Raw genomic sequence first — 16778 nt, 5'->3', positions numbered from 1 at the left:
TTAGTGAAGAGCCATTTTCCAAATCAAAGTACAAACGTCTTCAGGATCCATTTGTTATAAATGTCTTCCCCTCAACACGTCTGCTAAGCGATCTCATCGCAGCCCAGCACTCACGGTGTCAAATCGGGTTGTATGAGTGAACCCTTCAGGTCAATAAACCTTAGCTATAGTCCAAGTCGAAGTAGCAGAATTCGCTGACGACCATTTCTCCTCCGTCTCGCACGTTAGCTCAGAAACCAAAACAAAGATTAGTTCCCAAGAATTATTGCTTGTCTTGGTCCTTCACACCACACAGCAACAGATAAGGCCATTATGCACACTAGCTTCAAATACATTTTATCTAAAACAGTCATGCACACAGGACATACCACAACGAAAGTTACCCCACTCAAGCCAACACACAAAACTGTGTGAGAAAATATTACAGAAAAAACATTTCTGTGAAGAAAATAAATTACATTTATTTTTGTACACACACACACATAATATATATATATATATATATATATATATATATATATATATATATATATATATGTGTGTGTGTGTGTGTGTGTGTGTGTGTGTGTGTGTGTGTGTGTGTGTGTGTGTGTGTGTACAAAAAATAAATGTAATTTATTTTCTGTACAGAAATTTCTTAAGGTTTTCGTGAACTGGTCAAGTACAGAAAATATCGTCCACATACCTAAACCATATAACGTTTTGGGGCAAAGTTCTTAGTAAGAATTTAACACTTAGATGGTGAGTATATGTTAGTTGATTTTCAAAAGACTGAAAAGGTAAAATTGATGTCATTTCTATGGACGGTTACATCAAGAGAATTTAAATTTCAATTTCTTTCTTCTCTACAGTAAACTTTATAGAAGGGACTGAATTATTGAGCTTAATCAGAAATTTCTGGAGGTTTTCGTGAATTGGTCAAATACAGAAAATATCGTCCACATACCTAAACCATATTACGTTTTGGGGGAAAATTCTTGGTAAGAATTTAACTCAAAAAATTCCATGTAAATATTGCTAAGGACAGGAAATAAGGGATTACCAATAGACATGCCGAACCTTTGTACAACAAATTCACCATCAAACAAAATTTACAGTTTTTAATACACAACCGTTTAAGACTTATGAGGTTTGCTACAGTTAAAGAATATCATAACTTTCTAAATCTTCCTCCAAATATTCAAGTAAATCATCTACAGGCACTTTTGTAAATAAAAAGACATAAAACATAACCATATTAAAATCAAATTTCAAATTTAACCTATTCAATTTGTTTATGCAATCAACATTGTTTTTTACATTCCTGTTAGAAATATTTCCTACCAAAGGTGTAAGAAGTTTTACAAACCATTTAAATAAATTATACGCAACTGAGCCTACTGAACTAATGATTGGTCTGATATTGCTATTGATTTTGTGTCTTGACTAAACCATACAGATAAGGTAGGGAGTAGCAGTGAAGTGTAAACTGTTTAATTAAATGGTCCAACTCCTTTAGAATGGATTTAATTTGTTTACTAAAATGAGAGTTCACTGTCTGTGGGGGATCAGACATCAGTTTCGCATAAGTGTCACTATCATTTAATAATGCTATTATTCTATTTCTGCAGTCAATCATATTCATTATTACCACTGCTGTTACGGGTTGCTGAAAAACAAGAGCTCTTAGTGCCCGCATAAGGCTGGCTTAATCTGCTGCTGCTACCACTGCATTAGACTGATCTGCCTTTGTTACTTGCAATGTTTCGACTTTCTTGAGGATTTTATAAACCTGGAGAAATCTTACGGGTACATTAGGGGGTGGGGGAAGGCTTGGCCATACCATCATACACAATACCTTTACAAATATTGACATAATTATGACGAAATTTTTCCAAATAACAAAACGATTTCGAAACATCGACATAGTCCAGGTTACGTCTTATTTGACCCTAATAATTCCTTGAATTCCCTTTCGTACTGTTTGTCATAATCTTCTTTGTGTCTGACCATTGCTTAATTTTCATTGGTATTGTTAATTGATAATAGTCCTCATTAAATACCTTGATTTATATACAAACATATAAATAGACATACAGACAAACACACGCACATATGCATATAGTACTATATGCGTGTATATATGTATATATATATGTGTCTGTATGTATGTATGTATACATACATAAATTAAATATATAATGGGCCTAACAACCGCCACACAACGAATACTTCATAAATCTCTTTCAATATGCATCTTAAAAACTGCTGATGTCCACGGCAGGTGGAATCAGTCGTACAACTACCAAAGAAAGTGCAAAGTAATTCGAGAAGGACCAAAATAAATAAATAAATTAAATTAATTAATATGTAATTCATAAACATCAGACAGAAGTAACACCTGAACCTCTCAATACAAAAGTACACGAGAACACAAATACCTTTATAATAAAAAACACTTATACTAGCAGGCACCATACTTATACAGAAAAGGGGCCACAGAAAGCAGGAGAGAGTTAAAAAGAACAGAATAACCTATCAATAAACGGGCTAACTTATCCATGTAAATAGGGGCTTTAATAACACTTCCTGATCCCAAGGCGGGAATAACCAACCTTCCCTTCTGACGTCCGAACGCTCACGTAGGTGGTGCCAAAATGCGCTAATCCTGGATAAGTACAATGAATAATGTCTCCCTTACTGTAAGACAGAGTATACATACCCCTTGGCAGTCAAACTGAACGGGAGGCGGAGTTGGATGAAAGGGAAATCTTTTAAGTATCCAGAAGAAGATTTAATTAGCAGGGCTTTCTGCACTCTAACACGGCAAGCAATATGAACTCAAGAGGTAGTATAAGTTAACGCCGCCTCTCACTTACAAATCCCTGTCGCGCTCGGGTATTCGTTGTTTTGGAGTCGGCATGAACTGGACGAAATCATTATCAATTGAAAAATTTCCTTTCCGTTAACATATATGAAAATATATTAATTCCGAGGTAGAGCGAATTAGATATTAAAGGGCGTTTGTAGCTTAATGCGTATATATGAATCACGTTGATGTGGTGATCATATATATACCTATATATATATATATATATATATATATATATATATATATATGTATGTATATGTGTGTGTGTATATATATAGAGAGAGAGAGTATGGGTGTGTGTGAAATAGGTTGCACATTGCACATGTCCACACGTATTATCATAGTTAGGCAGTTATATGCCACTGCGTTTCTTTGTTGTACTATTTACCTGTGAAGAGAGATGGTAGATTGTTCCATTTTCGTCTTTGAATATCCTGGATTTAGACCGAAAAGTAAACGCAGACTTCTGCTGTAGATTATTAATTAAGAGGAGTCCAAACTAGCAAGAGACAAGAAGAAGAAGGGAATACAAAACAAACGATCAAAGTATAAACGATAAAACACAAAACAGATGAGCATTAATGATAACCATGTAATGGGGAATCATGTTCTACTACACGAGTAAGAATTTGCTGAATCATAGTCTGTGAGGTAGTTCAAACAGGATTGAATAATAAACATAAAATAACATTGCAGTGCTTATACATTGCCAAATTGATTGATATCCACGATCTGGACACGTTCGCCACCCAAGACGTTGCAGTGCAAGTTGCATCAGATATCTTGCCCTGGCGCTTCATAACGTATCTTGCACTCACATACGAGGCCTATATGACGGCATACCTCGTCTGTGTAGAAAGGTCTTAATAGAGGTCTCGCACATAACAACGTTCATTCATTCAGTACAGTAAATCCATAATTGGGAAAAATAGATAAAACAAAGAAAGGAAAAAGATGTCGAAAAACAACCTTCTTTGCTTCAAAAAGCGAGAAAAGTTGCTAAATAGAATTCCTCATCTTGTTTGAAATCCTTCGGTGGATGTTGTCACCAGATATTTGATTGAAAACACTTTATGTTGATTCATCTCCTATTTCCACTTCAAGAACAGAGCACTTCGTCACTTTCTGTCTCTCCCTTGATTTCCCAAAGTGCTGGAATTCCTCAGACGAGCTTCTCTCTCTCTCTCTCTCTCTCTCTCTCTCTCTCTCTCTCTCTCTCCACACAGCCAAATCACTCAGGTACTTCACTTGTCCGTTAACAGCTTTAAACTCTCCTTTATTTCTTTTAATTTCTGATATTTTCATAGTCTCTCTAACCCCGGAAAACATATAATGTAAGAGAACAACCCTGAATCACCATTAACTAAAAAGCAAGGTTCCACTGGACAGATAGAAAAGAAAGAAACTCGACTTCCGATGACGCGAACATCATTAACATCATCCTTCTGAAACTTCTGAGACCAACGTCCTTGGTTTTAATATACTAATCTTTTTCCTATTGGTTTCTCGCCAACTGTGGCGCCTCCTTAGTTCTGTGGTCTGTCAAAAGAAAGATTGACGTCACAGTAATGTAAGACCTTCATAAACATCGAATTCTTATGAATCATTCCATCGCCGTGTATATATGTATGTATTCCGCTGCTTCTGCGCAAGAATGCATATCAAAAGTAAGAAATAAAAACACATGCAGATACACACACGCACACACACACACAGAATTCCATATTCCATATTCTGAAAGAATATGTGAAAACACATACCTCCTCCAATGAGAATCAATACAAGCCTCCTCCCTCAAGAAGGAATTAATATCAAAATCCAATCCTCCCAAAATCTAATCACTTCTTGCTAGCTCTAAGCATCACCACTTGGAGAATTACTTTGAAATCTGTATAGAGTATAGATTTTTGAATAATCCTGCTTCCTGACAAACAAACAAAATCAAAACCATTCCATGCTGGTCAGCATGACTTATGAATGATGTCAAAATTTGATGGGAGAGGCTGGCAATGGCGCTGCAGTATTTGTCGGTAATCCCACTTAGATTACCGACCTTTATATAACTGGGAAGCCATTAAAGCTCAAAATGCGTCATTCAGAAAATCACCATACTGGCACGTAGAGGACATGTTCTTAAGAACACCCAAATAATCAGATATAGTTTCATTGCTTTCTTGACGTCTTCTGTTAAATTTGAATCGTTCTGCAATCACACTACGCACTGGAGAGAAATGATTTTTAAGCACCAAAATTAACTCGCCAAATGTCTTGGAATTCGGATTACTTGGATGGATCAGATCTCTTAATATAGCATAGTTCTTGAGCCCCACCAAAGTTAAAAATACAGCAGTCTTCATCTCCTCTTCAATGTCATTTACGGTGAAAAACAACTGCACTCTTTCTTCATAAACATCAAAGTCTTCCAGATCCGGATTAAAGTCTGCAACATTTCCAAGATAGGGAATCTCGATGTCTGCCGATCACGCAGAATCTGAGTTTTCCTTGTTTTATCCTCGTCGCCAATATAGTATTCTCATACTGAGGACGTTCTAGGAAATACCGGCTTCTAAATAGGTCTTTATTACTGGAACTCTTACAAACAACTCACAGAAAATACAAGACAAGGAACAGAAGGAAATATGTAAATATGAGAGTAATGAAGGAAACTAGCTCTGAAGCATTGTTAATACAAACAAGTGCAGCTTAACAACTTGAAAGGATTAACAACTTTAAGAATAACAAGCACTTCTGCTAAATAAGAAATTCTAAACATATACATATATTACACAGGATTTAAGCAAAACTGCATTGAAGGACAATACTGATTAGTCAACAGGCAGCTCGCCTGCCATTGGTGTGTTGCTATTGTGGGCGCGGTTCCTCAAGCATAAATAAGGTTTGCAGGAAGGTTTCCCATCAGTGAGTCGCCAGAGTTGATCCGCGTCTGCTTGTTGGGTGCATTGTTCTATAAAAGTTTATTCTGTGGTTGTGGTAAGAGTCTGAGTACTTGATGCCTTTGCATATCATAAACATCAAAGTTTTATTCTTAAGTGAAAAAGGTTTGGACACTATGCATTACGAATAACGCTATGTTACTAGACCTTGAATTGACTCTAGATACAATACTTATTCTTATGGCTTTAGACCTATATGACGCTCACACCAGAACCCTCCACAAGGACTTAGTTGGCAGTTCAGAGTCCAGATGTTCACACCTGGAAAGTCGTTTCGGAAAAGATTTGCACCTGACGTCCCCAAATACTGCGATTTTCATCATAATCTTGTTCTTTTGCCTTTGCTCTTGTGGCGCGAACAGTCAGGACATTCTTCCCAACAAATGCGACCCTCCTTCCGAGAGATGGTAGTCCAAGACACTTCCTCATGTTTTTGTATATATAAACACGGTAACACCAAAATTCATCCACGCATTTGTTTTGAACTGTTTTTAAATAGGGGTTAGTGTGAACTTGAAAATGTAGAATATACTACGAAAGTACTTGTTCCAAGTCCCTATTTCTGTCTTGGATTTAAAGATTTATATATATATATAATATATATATATATATATATATATATATATATATATATATATATATATATATATATGTGTGTGTGTGTGTGTGTGTGTGTGTGTGTGTGTGTATGTGTGTACACAGACATGAGTGTGTGTCAGTAATTGTTAGTCGGGGCCAGAATAAAATTAAATATGACAAAATTTATATACAATGATAATACCCAGTTCCATCAATCCTCAGGTCATCATTCGTTGAAATGCGTCTCTTTCTTGGAATGATCCTAATTTTTGTGGTTCTTCTGGGACTACTGGCAGAAGGGGAAGGGACCCCGTACGGAGTGAGTATAGAAACATAAAAACGTCAATTCTACTATAATCAAATTTGTATATCTATATATATGTATATATATAATATTAGATATTCATGTACGCAAGTTTACGGCACCTTGGCATTTCAGGGTGGTAGAGGTCCACCTAAACCGCATCCAACACAGTGCTGCCCACCTCACTGCTCCTGCTGTGACCCATACAAACCCTGCACTTGCATTATCCCATGCCCAGAGGTTAGTCGAATCAGCTTCCATGAAGCGTAGATGTTGAAAAGATCCTGCCATTGTCTTCTCTAGTATCCTGTGTGTTAAATGCCGAGATAGATCCAAATCCAAAAAGAGCACTGTGATTCTGTTTATACTAAAGGAAACATAAGCTGAGGGAATACTTCTTCATTACTGTGTCTATTGTTAGTTTCATATCATCTCAGTTATAACTACTTTTAAAAACCTTTTTCGTGTCACGTTTGGCAACAACAAAGTTGCCAATGATTATTAATTCTTGGTTCTTTCCTCCTCTCTTTCAGGGTTCAGAGACTGGCGAGTGATGACACAGGCAGTTAAGGAAGTTCCATCAAGAGAGAGGTGATTAGGAAGCGGTTTCTGGAAACGGGATGTCAGCTTGTCAGTTCATTAAAAGATTGCAGATTTATATTGGTTTTATTGGAGCTATCTCGCTCAATTCACAGACTGATTTCATTTAATCACACATAGTACTCTATATTACCCTTGTTTGTAGGGAAGGATATTCACATTTTGAGATAATGATCATAAAATTACATTGAGATGGATGTTGATAATGACAGGCAAGCCAGTGAAATGTTTATATATTCACTGTATATACGGGCTATTATAGATTCTCAATACATCTCGCACCCGGGCACGTACATACAGACACACAAATACACACAAACACACACACACACACAATATATATATATAAAATTGATGGCAAATCGGAAATGAATGAACATGACGAGAACAAGGTCTTGCCCCTAGTTTTATTATTACATATGATATTCTCAAACAAAATAATACACATGTATATACCCCAGGAACGTTAGGGGTTTGAGGTGGAATTATTAGATAAAAGCTGAAACTTGTCACACATGTAGAGATTTTTGACTTGATCAACATATCAAAAGTCCCATGGCCTCCCACGCTTGCGTTAGCCGCCATATTGGAGAGTGGTCGCCATATTGGAATTCTCTTAAAATTCAAATATATCGTAAAATAATAGTTTTATGAAAAAATACCATTCAATAAAAGTTGTTCAGAACATATTTTTTCATAACACTGACTAGATCATTTTACAAAAATATGTAAATTTATATGAAAAAAAGCACAATTATTGAAATTTAAGTAATAACTTTATTTTCAAAGACAATTTCCACAGAAATGGTGGCCTGTATGAAAACACGCATCGAAACAATAGTTGTAGAACAAACTTTCCCCTTTCGAACCATCTATACAGGTACATGCATATTTTAAAAAATAAGGAAGTTTTGAGGGGAAAATAAGCAGAAACCCAAAGGGCGACAAATACAAAATCCAACAGTATTTTTTATAATAAAACAACAGGCTTAAATTGCGAACATTCTGCTTAATTACTGAACAGCAAATCTTTATAGACCTCATTATGTTCTTCTTAATAATGATATTGGAAATTGCAGTAAATGGAAATTATGCACATTACCCTTTTTCAGAATCAAATAGGGTGCCTGAAAAAACATGACCTTTACAATAATGAACTATGTCGGACAAATCTTTTGTGTAGAAAGCAAGATACATACCGTATTTTGATATATATTGATATTATGTATATATATATATATATTATATTATATATATAATATAATATATATAGATATCTATATATATATATATATTAAGGCAATGGTAAAGGGAACAAACGGACATATGTATTAAAATAAGTGGGGGTTGATAACCTTAGCTCCTGCCTGTTAGAGACAGGTGCAAACGCTGGATTCCTCGGAAATGCTGAGATCAAAAACAAACAGAAAACAGGCTGTGAGCATAAACGAGATTGCGAATACATTCCAGAGACATGAGGTAACCACGGGAAAGGTTACCGATGACATGCGAACAGTCTAACGGGCAAGAGTTTGTAAGTTAAGCAGCATGCGTGTATCCGTACGTCTGTTAGTGGGCGTACATACGTACGTGGGTCACAGTAAATGAGATATAATCTCTGGTATGAGAATGAAAGGATTATTACCTGATATTGATTGTGTGTGTGTGTGTGTGTGTGTGTGTGTGTGTGTGTGGAAGACGCCACAGAGGAGGCGTTGGAGGTCCGTTGTAAGGTAAAGTGAAGACTCTGGAAAAAGTTATACACCTTTCCAGTGACATCAAGTTCAGCTTCTAAAGAGGGTAGTGAGGTGCGACACATTTTATTGACGAACGTTAACATTTCATTGTTTCGTAATTATCTTCTCATTTTCAGATGGATTCGACTTTTGTTAGATGGATTTGACTTTTGTTAGAATATGAATTTTTGGATAGTATGAGATAAGAGGGAGTACTTACTTAAATATGATTTTGGGAAGAATGATAGTTTAACGTTTTTTGTGATATTTCTTAACTCATTATATTCCATTTTCATGTTAGCTATTTTGGGAAATAAAAAGTATATTTTTTTTAATAGCGGGAGTTTGAACTTGCCTAGAGCTTAATATTTGATTTTACAGCTAACTACAGCGGTGACACTTGAAGGGAACAATGGAAGGTAGGTTACGTCTTCCACAAGGTATATAGAATGGGTCAGGTAGAGTATGTTCTGGGAAAGTACAAGGGACTTTATAGAGCTTGCTCACTCCTGGTTTGATGTGTTCAATTCAAGGGTACCTTACGACAGAAAAAACTCTAGGCATGCTTATTGGATACAATATACAATGGAGATAATGCACTCATACCATGCAATGGAGTATTATACGACTTGGCATGCCATATTGAAAATTGTGTATCCTTGCCTTTTAAAGTGTGTGTGTTTTTTTGTGTTTTTTTTTTTTTTGTCAGATTTCGGGTGTTTTTTTTAGGATGAGAGTTTCTGAATGGCCAAATTGTATCGAGTAGGCAAAAAAAAAAAAGATGCGTAAAATAAATAAATTATGCTGTGACAATTCTAAAATATTTTTTCTTTTTCATTTTTGCCACGTATTTTTCATTTCTATTATGAAGCCAGATACTGTATATTTATGTTAGTTTATTAAATAATGTATTATAGATAAACCTTTGTAAATAACTGTCAGGTCAAATACTAATCGATTTTTTAAGTCCTATCAAGTATATTAATCTAAGGCTTCTATTATATATTAGAAAGTCAAACATCATCAATCCACGATTTTGTGTGTTTACAGTGGTCTATATGAATTCAAAAGAACACCAAACGTATACAAGATAACAGAGTGGAAAGAACATATGACACTTACAGGCCTAATCCCCAATACCTTTGACCCAAGGTTCTTAAGTTGTTCCTAAGGTAGTACTTGCCTTAATCGCTCTTACCCTGTCCTCCAGGCCTGTCACGGAAATACCCCACAACTACCCCCGCGACCAAAGTGACTGTACCTCTCCATTATTCTATATACCTTGGTCTTCCAGTTAGGAGTTCTCTCCAATTATTTATATATATATATATATATATATATATATATATATATATTATATATATATATATTTACACATAATATCTACACATATCAAAATACGGTATGTATCTTGCTTTCTACACAAAAGATTTGTCCGACATAGTTCATTATTATAAAGATCATGTTTTTTCCGGCACCTTATTTGATTGTGAAAAAAGGTAATGTGCATAAGTTCCATTCACTGCAATTTCCAATATCCTTATTAAGAAGAAGAAGATGATATATATAAAGACTTGTTGTTTAGTAATTAAGCAGAATGTTCGCAATTTTAGCCTGTTATTTTATTACAAAAAATTATGTTGGATTTTGTATTTGTCACCCTTTGGGTTTCTGCTCATTTTTCCCTCAAAACTTCCTTATTTTTTTAAAATATGCATAAACCTGTATATATATGTTTCGAAAGGGGAAAGTTTGTTCTACAACTTTTGTTTCGATACGTTTTTTCATACAGACAGGGGCGTAACTAGGTGAGAATGGGCCAGTGGCATTTTCTTACAGTGGGTCCCCTATTACCTCAAAAAAAATATATATATATGATATATATATATATATATAATTATGGAGAGAGAGTAGAGAGATTGATTTGATATATCGTAGAACTGGTAGGTATAAGAAATTAAAATATAATATGCAGGCATTGAAATATAATTACTAATAGTTAATACATACATAGCTTAGAAAAAACATCTAAATTATATATTCTCAATAATGAATCAGATGAATCCCCTTATGTAGGCCTATGTGGCCGTTACATTATTGCATAATTACGATGCCTATAAAATAAAAATAAACACAACTTGGTCCAAAACCATCATTAAATAAACAAATATACCTTAGGCCTTCTAGAATTCTTTCTTCCTTGCTTTCATCTCTGCAAATCTGTCAATGACTTTACTTAAGTTCAATCTCCGTGCAGTTTCCTTGTTCAATTGATGGAAGAGCTAGTCCTTCTAATCTCTCCTGTGCCATTGTACTTCGCAAATAGTTTTTAACAAGCTTTAGTTTGGAGAATGAACGCTCTGCACTTGCAGTTGTGACTGGAATAGTTAAAAACAATAGCATTGCAGTGAAAACCTCAGGGAAACTGGCTGAAATTGAATGATTTTCTATGATCAACATATTGGCAAGGTCCTTAATACTAGAAACTGCTTATTTCTCCCTTCAGAGCAGATCTCATACTGAGAATTTCCTGTGTGAATGTTTCTGACACATCGTTGTGGTATTTTTTCACAAATCATTAAAATATAACGGTAAGCAGTAGCCTACATTTTTTTTCCTTTTTTTTACGGCCATGGGCCCATATCCCTTGGGTCCTTGGCTTCTTTCTGTGACTCTACGTCCATGGGCCCCTTTAATCATTATAGGCCCTGGGCCTGTGGCAGTTTGCCACCTCTGTCACCCTATTGTTACACCTCTGCATACAGGCCACCATTTCTGTGGAAATTGTCTTTGAAAATAGTTATTACTTAAATTTCAATAATTGTGCTTTTTTTCATATAAATTTACATATTATTGTAAAATGATCTAGTCAGTGTTATCAAACAATAAGTTTTGAACAACTTTTATTGGATGGTATTTTTTTTATATTTTACAAGATATTTGAATTTTAAGAGAATTCCAATATAGCGACCATTTTCCAATATGGCGGCTAACGCAAGGTGTTGGAGGCCATGGGACTTTTGATATGTTGTTCAAGTCAAAAATCTCTACATATGTGCCAAGTTTCAGCTTTTATTTAATTATTTCACCACAAAACCCTAACGTTCCTGGGGTATATATATACGTATATTATTTCGTTTGAGAATGTCGTTATATGTAATAACTAGCTGGTTACCCGCCCTACGGACGGGTCCCAGCTAGATTGGTCCGTGTAACCCAGACCATAGTTTATGAAAAGAAAATAGATGAATCAACCCACAATTGAATTGTGAGGAATGCAAATCTGACAAAACAAACAACATCCTTGAAAATGAATATCAAAATGAAGCATCATAAACATATATGGAAAGAAAAATTCTTGGTGTTAGCAGAGAGATTCCAATTCACCGGAGAGCCTTTTGGTAGACTATGTTCTTTGTTTTTCCCTCCGGTGACAAAATGAACAGGCGTTCCGGAGAGCCCACTCTTGAGCTCGCCACATAAAGCTGCCCTTGAGAAAAGCAAGGTTGCTCCAAGTTGATGCCAGTCTGTCTGAGAGACTGTTCCGGGGCTTTATTGATAGTCATGGCAAAAGCCAACCTGACTGGGAACTGAAGGCGTTTGAAACTGAAATGGAAAAGAAAGAAAAGAGAAAGCTCCTTTCTCTGACTCTCTTTCCGTCTCCAACCATCACTGTCTCTTTCACTCTTTCTTCTCACTAATACTAACTCTCTGTCTCTGTTTCTCTGTCTCTTAACAACTGCTCTTCTCTGTCTGTCTGTCTCTCTCTCCCTCTCTCACTTTTTCCATCTTTCTCCTACCTAACACCCCCTCAACTCTCTCTCTCTCTCTCTCTCTCTCTCTTCCTTCCCCTCTTGCTCCTTTCTCTCTCTCTCTCTCTCTCTCTCTCTCTCTCTCTCTCTCTCTCTCTCTCTCCCTCTCGTTCCTTTCTCTTACTCTCTCTTTCTCTCTCCAACAATCACTGTCTCTTACCCTCTTTCTTCTAATAATACCAACTCTCTCTCTCTCTCTCTCTCTTTCTCTCTCTCTCTCTCTCTCTCTCTCTCTCTCTATCTGTCTGTCTGCCTGTCTTTTTTCCTTTCTTCTCCCAAACACCCCGTCTACTCTCTCTCACTTTCTCTCCCTCTAATTTTCTCTCTCAGTCAACCCCCTTCTGAAACCACCCTCTCTGATGTCATTGATGTCTAATAGTATTCTTTTCCAAGTAAGTCATGTGTATACAGAAATTTGTAAAGTAACTAAGTCTACGGACATAGCCAGCCCCGTTTCATGTGCAGAACCAGCTCAGTTTCAGGGAATCCCTTCTCACCCTTCGGAGGGGGGAAAATAGAAATTTTGGAGCCTGGGCTCCCGGGGGTTTCCAGGCTCCCGAACGTAGGTCTCGACCTTCCCGGGGTGGAAACCCATCTCCGTTCTGAATCTCAGTCCCGACACACCGACGCGCCCATACCAATCATACATACATACGCATATTGCCAAATATATAATAGATAAAAGTAGGGGCGAGACCTTGTCCTCGTCATGATTATTCATTTGCGATTTGCCATCAATTATATATATATAATATATATATATATATATATTATATCATATATATATATATACATATATATATATATATATATATATATATATATATATATATATATATATATATAATGTGCTTGGGCGGGCGCGCTATGTGTTGAGCAGCTATAATAGCCCGTATATACAGTGGATATATATATACATTTCACTGGCTTGCCTGTCATTATCAACATCCATCTCCATGTAATTTTATGATCATTATCTCAAAATGTGAATATCCTTCCCTACAAAGAAGGGTAATATAGAGTACTATGTGTGAATGAAATGAAATCAGTCTCTGAATTGAGCGAGATAGCTCCAATAAAACCAATATAAATCTGCAATCTTTTAATAAACTGACAAGCTGACATCCCGTTTCCAGAAACTTCCTAATCACCTCTCTCTTGATGGAACTTCCTTAACTGCCTGTGTCATCACTCGCCAGTCTCTGAACCCTGAAAGAGAGGAGGAAAGAACCAAGAATTAATAATCATTGGCAACTTTGTTGTTGCCAAACGTGACACGAAAAGGTTTTAAAAGTAGTTATAACTGAGATGATATGAAACTAACAATAGACACAGTAATGAAGAAGTATTCCCTCAGCTTATGTTTCCTTCAGTATGAACAGAATCACAGTGCTCTTTTTGAATTTGGATCTATCTCGGCATTTAACAAACAGGATACTAGAGAAGACAATGGCAGGATCTCTCCAACATCTACGCTTCATGGAGGCTGATTCGACTAACCTCTGGGCATGGGATAATGCAAGTGCAGGGTTTGTATGGGTCACAGCAGGAGCAGTGAGGTGGGCAGCACTGTGTTGGATGCGGTTTAGGTGGACCTCTACCACCCTGAAATGCCAAGGTGCCGTAAACTTGCGTACACGAATATCTAATATTATATATATACATAATAGATATACAAATTTGATTATAGTAGCATTGACGTTTTTATGTTTCTATACTCACTCCGTAAGGGGTCCCTTCCCCTTCTGCCAGTAGTCCCAGAAGAACCACAAAAATTAGGATCATTCCAAGAAAGAGACGCATTTCAACGAATGATGACCTGAGGATAGATGGAACTGGGTATTATCATTATATTGCAATTTTATCTTTTTTAATTTCATTCTGCCCCCGACTAAAAGTTACTGACGCACAATCATATGTCTGTGTATACACACACACACACACACACACACACACACACATATATATATATATATATATATATATATATATATATATATATATATATATATTATATATATATATATATATATATATATATATATATATATATATATATATATATATATATATATATATATATATAGTATATATATATATATATATATAAATATTTAAATCTAAGACAGAAATAGGGACTTGGAACAAGTACTTTCGTAGTATATTCTACATTTTCAAGTTCACACTAACCCCTATTTAAAAACAGTTCAAAACAAATGCGTGGATGAATTTTGGTGTTACCGTGTTTATATATATAAAAAACATGAGGAAGTGTCTTGGACTACCATCTCTCTGAAGGAGGGTCGCATTTGTGGGAAGAAATGTTCTGACTATTGGCGCCACGAGAGCAAAGGCTAAAAGAACAAGATTATGATGAAAATCGCAGTATTTGGGGACGTCAGGTGCAAGTCTTTTCCGAAACGCCTTTCACTGACTCCTCTCGCTACAGAAAAAATAAGTAGAGTATTTTGCATAATTGTGGTAAGATGTGTCCAGGTGTGAACAGCTGGACTCTGAACTGCCAACTAAGTCCTTGTGGAGGGTTCTGGTGTGAGCGTCATATAGGTCTAAAGCCATAAGAATAAGTATTGTATCTAGAGTCAATTCAAGGTCTAGTAACATAGCGTTATTCGTAATGCAGTGTCCAAAACCTTTTCACCTAACAATAAAACTTTCATGTTTATGATATGCAAAGCCATCAAGTACTCAGATGCTTACCACACAACCACAGAATAAACTTTTATGAACATGCACCCAACAAGCAGACGCGGATCAAACTCTGGCGACTCACTGATGGGAAACCTTCCTGCAAACCTTATTTATGCTTGAGGAACCGCGCCCACAATAGCAACACACCAATGGCAGGCGAGCTGCCTGTTGACTAATCAGTATTGTCCTTCAATGCAGTCAAAGGCTTAATAGTTTTCACTCTTTGTTTTGTTTAAACCCTGTTAACGATGAAGATGGCTCGTGAAAGCTTCGAGCAAAGGATAGTTTCTATGACACGATTCACAGAGGTTCTTGATTTCATCGACATCCGGGACTAAGCAAAAGGAGACACGAATGATAAGTATCGGAAAGATTTTGATCTTTTTCATCTTTAAACCTCTAAATTTCATCCCTCTGGATAGGAGAGTTGTGTCAATGGAGAAAGCCGAGGAAAACTAAGACACGGAAAAGATATATCTAGTTTTGACAGTTAGCAAGAATCCTATTTTTCAAGTCTGATTGAATTTTGAGATGTTGCATTTCCCATCCTATGATCTGGAATTCTTATTGGCTTGAATCATACCTGAGTTTCGTGGGTTTAATTATCGTTAACATGCCAGTTAAATTATCATGATTAATTCATTCATTACATGGGAACAAGAAATGGCCAGACTATACTTCAGAAATCAAAGTATGTCAATTATATATTTATGCTAAGTTATTTAAACGGATTAAAAGATTTTCATGTAGATGAGCATCCACCATATTCTGAAACATTATATATATATATATATATATATATATTATATATATATATATATATATATATATATATATATATATATATATATATATATATATGTATATATATATACACATATATATATGTAAGTGTTTACATAATAAAAATATGGAATGTTAGTCCATATATATAAAAGTCTAAAAACTAAAGAGGTCAACCAGATTGCTTGCAGGAATGTGATCAGACTAGAGACGCTAAAGATGACGTATACAATAAGTATGTAAGCTAGATAACATGCCGTCACCTGTAGTCATTCAATTGTTTATAAACATTAGTCCAAGCTCCCTGCTTGAGACAACTACCCCGACCTATTATTCAAACGGCCTACGTGATCTGTAGCGTGTCTCATTCGATTGTGTGTTCGTATGAAAACTATGTCATCTGATAGTATGTTTCATATGTTCGAACTACTGTCTGTTTCTTCATAACTT

The 16778-nt window shown here is 35.8% G+C and overlaps 2 long non-coding RNA genes across 2 annotated transcripts; one reads left to right on the top strand and one right to left on the bottom strand.

Annotated features, from left to right (window-relative positions):
- Positions 1-5768: 5768 nt before the first annotated feature.
- On the top strand, positions 5769-7344 carry LOC135214131 (uncharacterized). The gene is made up of 4 exons (XR_010314283.1): positions 5769-5842; positions 6607-6703; positions 6824-6928; positions 7222-7344. It is a non-coding gene; the product is annotated as an uncharacterized LOC135214131 (long non-coding RNA).
- A 6581-nt stretch (positions 7345-13925) lies between these two features.
- LOC135214130 (uncharacterized) lies at positions 13926-15585 on the bottom strand. Its single transcript, XR_010314282.1, has 4 exons — positions 15555-15585; positions 14559-14655; positions 14337-14441; positions 13926-14045 (listed from the first exon to the last, which is right to left on the bottom strand). It is a non-coding gene; the product is annotated as an uncharacterized LOC135214130 (long non-coding RNA).
- Positions 15586-16778: the final 1193 nt, after the last annotated feature.

The sequence above is a fragment of the Macrobrachium nipponense genome, chromosome 45, assembly GCF_015104395.2.
Source record: "Macrobrachium nipponense isolate FS-2020 chromosome 45, ASM1510439v2, whole genome shotgun sequence".
Classification (NCBI taxonomy): domain Eukaryota; kingdom Metazoa; phylum Arthropoda; class Malacostraca; order Decapoda; family Palaemonidae; genus Macrobrachium; species Macrobrachium nipponense.
The sequence above is the reverse complement of the archived record's forward strand: the minus strand, read 5'-3'. Positions and strand labels throughout refer to the sequence as shown.